We start from the raw sequence: 8,281 nt of genomic DNA, 5'->3' as shown, positions 1-8,281 counted from the left end.
CACCATCTTGGAAAGTGTCTGCGACACTCACATGCTCAGTGGGCTCTGAGCAGCTGTTGAGAAGCTAAGCTTAGGGGTCGGCGCAAATTATCAAACAGTAATATAAGCTGATGCTACAGGCTGATTATTAAATTCTCATCCTAGTTGCACTGGTTTATGTGCTGCCATGTAGTTATTATCTGTATTAATTACTAATCAGCTTTATATTGTGACATTTCTATTCTATGTGTACAGTATATTGTGAGTGGGTCCCTAAGCTCAGTAAGTGACAGCAGCACAGAGCATGTGCAGTGAATCAGCAGAAAAGAAGATGGGGAGCTACTGGGGCATCTTTAGAAACACAGATATTTACTGCTAAAGGGCTGTGGTTGCCTTGGGCTGGTACAGAAGCCCAAAACATAATGTACAACATTTCTACCCTACTTCTTTAGTTAAGCCTTAAGTTCTCCTTTAACTACAAGCAGCACTGCTGACAATTATGTGCTGTTCATGATTTTCAAGTTTCCTTTTCATGTTTGAGGCATAAGAAAAGGTGAGAATAGAACTCTCCAGTCATTTGCGTATGATGAGTAACATAAGATGAGCTAGTGGCAGCATATGGGAAAAATTGTAAGATAAAAGATGATCTTACAATTTTTCCCAAATGCTGCCACTAGCTCATCTTATGTTACTCACCATACCCAAATGACTGGAGAGTTCTATTCTCACCTTTTCTTACGCCTCTCCCTTTCCTTACTTTGGGGGTGCCTCAACACCCAGTCTTATGCAGTGCCTAACTAACCATGCAGAGCTTCTGCCCCATAAATGCAGCATAGAAAAAGATCAGCTGCTGGTCAGTCTACGTTAAGTTTTGTTCTTTACACTTCCCCTGCTAAGTTGTTTTATTTCTTCCTGGTGGAGGGTCAATAATGGAAGCCAGTGTTGACCAATCTTCCTTTAAACCACACCCATTGTAAACCACACCCATTATAAACCACACCTGTTGTAAACCACACCCATTATAAACCACACCAATTGTAAACCACACCCATTATAAACCACACCCATTGTAAACCACACCCATGTTGCCACAAGAACTTTTAAGAACATATCAACATTAATGGTGTTAGCATACTAAAAAAACAAATGGTTGGTGCTCACTGCAGGGATATCACTCATCACTCACATTAAAAAAAAACTTTAAATCCATATGCCTCCTCCTCCCTTGTGGATAACACTTCATCCCCAGCACATGATTAAACACCTTATGGCCCCTAACAACAAGGCAGAGAATGACACACACAGGGAACATAGGGCAGGAAGAGTATTACACACACAGGGAGCATAGGGAAGACAGAGTATGACACACACACAAGGAGCATACAGAAGGCAAACACAGGGAGCATTAAAAAAAGCCAAATGGTTGGTGCTCACTGCATATGCCTCCTCCTCCCCTGTGGATAACACATCATTCCCAGCACATGATTAAACACTTTAGGGGCCCTAACAACAAGGCAGATTATGGCACACACAGGAAGCATAGAGCAGGCAGAGTATGACACACACAGGGAGCATAGGGCAGGCAGAGTATAACACACAGGGAGCACAGGGAAGGCAGAGTATGACACACACAGGGAGTATAGGGCAGGCAGAGTATGGCACACACAGGGAGCATAGGGCAGGAAGAGTATGGCACACACTGGGTGCATAGGGAAGGCAGAGTATGACACACACAGGGAGCATGTGGCAGGAAGAGTATGGCACACACAGGATGCATATGGCAGACAGAGTATGACACACAAAATCCCCCATACTTTATACTTACCACTCGTCGCAGATTCTGGCAGCGGACTTCGCAGCATCCATTTTCCGGGTCCTCGGTAAGCTGAATGGGAGATTGGTATGTCGGCACATATGCAGTTGGGGCAATTTGCCAGATTTCAACAACTACGCATGCACCGAAATTGACGGAGATTGACAATCTCCCAGTCATTTTACCGAGGGCCCTGGAGATGGATGCTGTGAAGTCCGTTGCCAGAATCTGCGACAAGTGGTAAGTATAAAATATGGGGCATTTCCCCAGGGGGGGCAGTTAGCCTGGGGGGAAGGTGGGGGGGGTTTACGTGGGGGGGTACAGGTTTTTTTTTCTACAGGGTTTCCTTCTCCTTTAAGTGTGAACAATGCAGGGGGGATTAAAGGTGAAAACAATGCAGGGTATTACAGTCTGAACTGAACAATACAGGGGTCAGTTATCAGTAGTGATACCCTTTAAATCTTACAGCAGCCAGACATTTATGTGGGGGCACTGTTGTAAAGCATTGGACTTGTGGAAGCTTGACCATGACTTCCAAGTCCCAATAAATGTGTCAGTGGAACACAGCATTCTGTTCTTTAAAGGGCATGTAAAGGCAAAAAATAAAATTCCATTTTTACTTTCTTTAATAAAAAAGAAACCTATCTCCAATATACTTTAATTTAAAAATGTGTTCCGTTTTTATAAGAAACCCTGACTGTATGCAGTGAAATTCTCCCTTCATTTACTGCTGTGGATAGGAATTGTCAGATGGTCCCTAACTGCTCTGCAGGGAAACAATCATACTTATGAACAGCAGGGGGAGCCCCCGCCTTACTTCCCAGCCATGCAGAACTCAAGCAGCTTTGTTTATGATGATCCCTAAGCAGCCCAGACCACACTGAGCATGTGCACAGTCTTAGTCTTGCAAAGATGTTTAACAAAGTTACAAGATGGTGACCCCCTGTAGCCAACTTTGAAAGCATAAATTATTTGTTTGATTAGGCTTGTGGTGCAGTAAGTTCATGTTTATATTTAATATACAAAATACAGCATTTCTAGCATTATTCTATTTTAGACTTTACATGGGCTTGAACATGGGGTTGTTCACCTTTACCTTTTAGTATGATATAGTCTAGAGTATCTAGTAGTATTAATTCAAAGGCAGCTGAACATTTAGAGTTTTTTTTTTCATGACCTGGATAAATGAGAGTCTTCATAGACATATGATGTACAGATTGATATTCTGAGACAATTTGCAGCTGGGTTTCATTTTCTATTATTTGTGTTTTATTTAATTATTTAGCTTTTTATTCAGCAGCTCTCCACTTTGCAATTTCAGCAATCTGGTTGCTAGGGTCCAAATTACCCTAGCAACCATGCATTGATATGAAGAAGAGACTGGAATATGAACAGGAGAGGGTCTTAATAGAAATAGAGTAATAAAAAGTAGCCTTACAGAGCATTTCTTTTTAGAGGGGGTCAGTGACCCCCACTTGAAAGCTGGAAAAAGTCAGAATAAGAAGGCAAAGTTGCTTTCAACCAGCCATTCTCTAACTTACTAAAAGTTAACTTAAAGGTAAACCACCCCTTTGAAATGGTGGGTTCTACTGTATAAGTGTAGGGGCACATTCCTACCTAGTTCATGTAATTAGTAGATTACGTTTACAATAAACTCCTTGGATAGGTTCCCCAAATTCATGCAGATCCCAATCACAATGTTCCTTCTATCGTGTGCATCTGCTTGCCCTGATCTGTTGACTTATACAGCAAAGTTGATATAAGCAAATGTGCCACCACTTGATTAGAATCAATACAGGGGCAAATATCGGCCACTACAAGCCAGTGATATGATTTGCCCTTTAAATTAGCATGCGGTGCAACACAATCCTCAGTGCAGAGCTAGAAGTCTGGCAATTGCCTGTTTTTATGTGCTCTAGTCTGTCCTTTCCCCACAGCACCCGTGTATCTTACTATAGTGCCCACTCAAAAGACACACATCAGTGTAAATCCTGCATTTCCTCCATCCAACGACTGATGAGAAATTATTAAACATACAGTCCATACAATTCAATGGAATACATCTATATATTTATGTTACTTACCTAGAAAATAGACTTGTGATGAGTGAGAGCAAATGTGCAGCTTCAAGCCTGGAACTTCCTTTTACACTTCGGTGATGTATCAACCACAGGACACAAAAAAAAGAATACAAAAGTAATGTAAAAGCATCGGCATCTTCTCACTTTCTCTGACAAGTAGAGACAGTCACGCCAACATCAAAGGCTTTGTTCATTTTTCAGAGTAAACGGTAACGTCGCTGAGGGTGATTTCCTGACAGTTTGTAGCAGTGGGTTTGCTGAAGTTGCACCTCTGAGCACTAAGCTTTCACACGTGTGACTAAAGACATCTTTTGTGTGTATCAATCCAAACTAAGGAGGTTATTTACTAAACTCAGAATTGATCTCATTATTTTATTTAAAAAACACAACCAACCAAACTCCCATGTATGATTTGACCTTATTTATTCATCTAAAAACTCGAATTAATTAGATCAGGAAAAAGCCTAATAAAATACAGTGAAAACATGATTTTTTCCTTTTTTTGTGTTTTTTCCCCCCGAAAACACAGATTTTTTTTGGACTATCGGGCTAAACCCAGCGTAAACCACAATATCTATAAATTGGGATAGGGACATCTGCCATTGACTTATACACAACCTCAACGGGTCTGAGATGGCGGATTTTCGGATTTGGGCTTTTTGCAGCACCGGGGGTATTATAAATCTCGGAAAATTTTAGTTTTTTTTCCGACAAAAGTTTTTGCCCCAAAAAGCCTGACCAGATAAATTCAAAGTTTAAATAACCCCCCAAATGTCTTCTTTCTTTCTCAATAGTCGACTGAACGCAGGAAAAATGCAGCATGTTGCGTCTCAACCTGCGTTCGGCGCCTACATGCGCCTGTGTGAGTACAGCCCCATTGGAAAAAATGTAATGCGTCTATTCCTGCGCTCCACTGCGGCTGAACGCAGAAAAATGGAACGCAGGGGAGTGCAGGTAAAAACGCTCGTCTGTAAGAGCCCTAAAGTTCTCCTTAGACTTCAATAATTGGCTATATGGAAAACTCAGCTCAGTAGGGAAATAGGGAAGGAAAATAAAAAATACCTTACAGAGGTACTTACACAGGCATGGGATCTGTTATCCAGAATACTCAGCACCTGGGGATTTCCAGATAACAGATCCTATTTTGGATCTTCATACCTTAAAGTCCACCTTTAAGTTAATTTTTAGTATGATATAGAATGGCCAATTCTAACCAACTTTTCAACTGGTCGTCATTATTTTTTTGCTAAATAACTCAAAAAACACAAATAATGAAAAATTAATAAGAGACTGGAATATGAATAGGAGAGGGCTTGATGAGTAATAAAAATATAATAAATAAATGTGTAGCCTTACAGAACATTTGTTTTTAGATGGGGTCAGGGACCCCCCCCCATTTGAAAGCTGGAAAGAATCAGAAGACAAATCATTTAAAAACTATAAAAAATAAAGACCAATTGAAAAGATGCTTACAATTGTTCTGTAACATACTAAAAGTTAACTTAAAGGTGAACCACTCCTTTAAATTTACTCAATTAATTGTTATGTTTCTGACTGTTTAATTGGGTTTTCATTACAATAGAACCCCGATATTTTTCAAGGGACCAGGATCAAATGTTGTAAAATCCGGGGAGATGTATTATGGCTGCATGATATATATAATATAAAAAACAGAGTAAAACTTAAAATCAGGGGATGTAAAATTGAGGCTTGTGTGAAAGATGTTTTAGGTAATATATCTGCATAATTATTGCATATGTATGTAGGCTTCTATGTCCTCCATGAGTGACATCAGATAAGTACAGGCATGTGGTCTGTTATCCAGAAACCTGTTATCCAGAAGTCCTGAATTACTGAAAGGCCATCTCCCATAGACTCCATTTTATTCATATAATCCAATAATTTTAAAAACTATTTCCTTTTATTGTGTAATAATAAAACAGTAGCTTGTTCTAAGATATAATTAATCCTTATTGGAAGCAAAACCAGCCTATTGGGTTTATTTAGGGGGTTATTTATCAAAGGTCGAGTTTTAGAGGTACATGAGGTTTTTCATACCTCAAATAAACACACAACTGAAAGGTTTTCTGATTTATGAAAAACTCGAATCAGTGAATTCAGGGTGAAAAACTCGAACACTCAATTTGACTTCTACATGACCTCGACAGGTTTTAGTTGCGGTCTTTTTGGATTTAAGCTATTTCCAGGCTCGGGGCATAATAAAAATTCAAATTTTTTTGAACCCGAACGTTAGTTATGCCAGAAATATACCCTCGAAAATTTGAATTATTTGGGTAAAAAAAACTCAACCTGTAATAAATAACCCCCTTAATATTTAAATCGTTTTCTAGTAGACTTAAGGTATGAAGATCCAAATTACAGAAAGATCCGTTATCTCCAAGCATTCTAGATAACAGGTCCCATACCTGTACCAAAACTTTATTTTTCTCCTCTCATCTATTTGCTTTGAAAATGCAAGTACAGGTATGGGATCCGTTATCCGGAAACCTGTTATCCTGAAAAATCCAAATTCCAGAAAGGCTGACTCCCATAGACTTCATTATTAAATAATCCACATTTTCAAAAATTATTTCCTATTTCTCTGTAATAATAAAACAGTACCTTGGACTTGATCCCAACTAAGATATAATTAATACGTATTAGACTCAAAACCAGCCTATTGGGTTTATTTAATATTTACATTATTTTCTAGTAGACTTCAGGTATGAAGATCCAAACTATGGAAAGATCCATTATCTGGAAAATCCCAGGTCCCGAGCATTCTGGAAAATAGGTCCCTTACCTGTACTAGAGCCTTAATGAAAGTGATACAAACTAAATTACAGCTTCTGAAACTTTTTACCGTAACAGTAATAAAAGTATGGGGCGCAAAACTCTCATTTTAAGGTGTTACTATTGATTTGTAACTCGTGACTTCATTCCTAATTTTGGTCCTTGAACATACATTGGCTTTCCTTATGAGTTTAAAATGTCAACCCAACAAATTATTTGTTTCTAGTGATGGCACGAATTTGCAGCAAATTTCCGCGTTTCACCGCCGGTGAATACATTCGCGAATCTCCCACGAAATTTCAGATTTTCACGATTTTCCAATTTCACGATTTTTTCTTGAAACTGTTCGAGTTTCACGATTTTTTGTGAACTTTCTGGTTTCTCAATTTTTTGCGAATTTTTGCCGTTTCGCGAATTCCGCAAATTTTGTGAAACGGGTAAAATTCGCCCATCACTATTTGTTTCGTAATAAAATAAAATTCTAAGCAACATTGCATTATACATTCATTACAAAGTTTCTATGGTTTTTAAGCTGTTTGTATATGTATTGCTATTGAAAGCAGTGTGTGTCTGTCCCTTTCTATTCTCTGCACTGGTTTTTCAGACTGTTGATACAATGTAAGACAAGGCAGCTGATTAACAGACCTGTCTTTGCTGGGGAACTAAGACTTTTGCAACAGTTGCCTGGCGACTAATCGCCTCGTCTCTTAAGTGACCAATCTCCCCAAACGCCTTCCCTCACTCTGCGCCGGCTAAAATGAAAAAACGTCACTTCGGAAAATGAATCGCCGTGTGTGATTAGTGCCAGCGTTTTTTTTTATTTTAGCCAACGCAGAGTGAGAGAAGGCGTTTGGGGAGATTGGTCGCCGCAAAGACGAGGCGATTAGTTGCCAGGCGATCAAATCTCCCCAAAACACCCAGTGTGGTCTTAGCCTAAAAAAAAAAGCTCTAAACTCGTATTTTTTTTATAAATCTGCCCCTAACAATTCAAAAAGATTTTTCTGATGCATTTCCAAGTAATGTTGCGCTTATTATGTTTGTACATTGACGCGCTGATTTCTTGTTACTGAAGAATGTTCATTAGTAACCTCTCACTATAAAAAGATCTGTAGAATGAAAAACACACGTCACAAACGCATCAAGATTTTAATAACAAAGATGGACTTCATCCAGTCAAACCGTTTACATTCAGTAATTGAAATTTTTCTTTTGCATACGAACGATCAAGGTTATAAATGTCAGCTCTGCTCCGTCAAAAGATCTGTTATTTGAGCACAACCGTCCAAAAGGGGCAGCGATTTTTATCAGCTCTTTGGAATGAAATCATGCAGAGCTAGATATCCGTGTCACGTCATTATGAATAGGAGGGGACTTCATTACAGCAGAAATAAAAAAAGAAAGCAAAGTCTTTACACCACATGAAATGTAAGTTAACAGACACATTTAAATGAGTTCAATGGAAAAGAAGCTGCACACGGCCTGGTCTTTGACCTCTGCATAGAATTATTTTGCTTATAGTTCTGCTTTGAAGTGCCAGTGCCCTAGATTCTAGGTTTCCATTTAATCTAAGACACGCGACGTTCACGGCACTTCAGCATTTCGAAGGTGCCAATTT

The sequence above is a fragment of the Xenopus laevis genome, chromosome 2L, assembly GCF_017654675.1.
Source record: "Xenopus laevis strain J_2021 chromosome 2L, Xenopus_laevis_v10.1, whole genome shotgun sequence".
NCBI classification, from domain to species: Eukaryota; Metazoa; Chordata; class Amphibia; order Anura; family Pipidae; genus Xenopus; species Xenopus laevis.
This window is presented reverse-complemented; position numbering follows the sequence as displayed.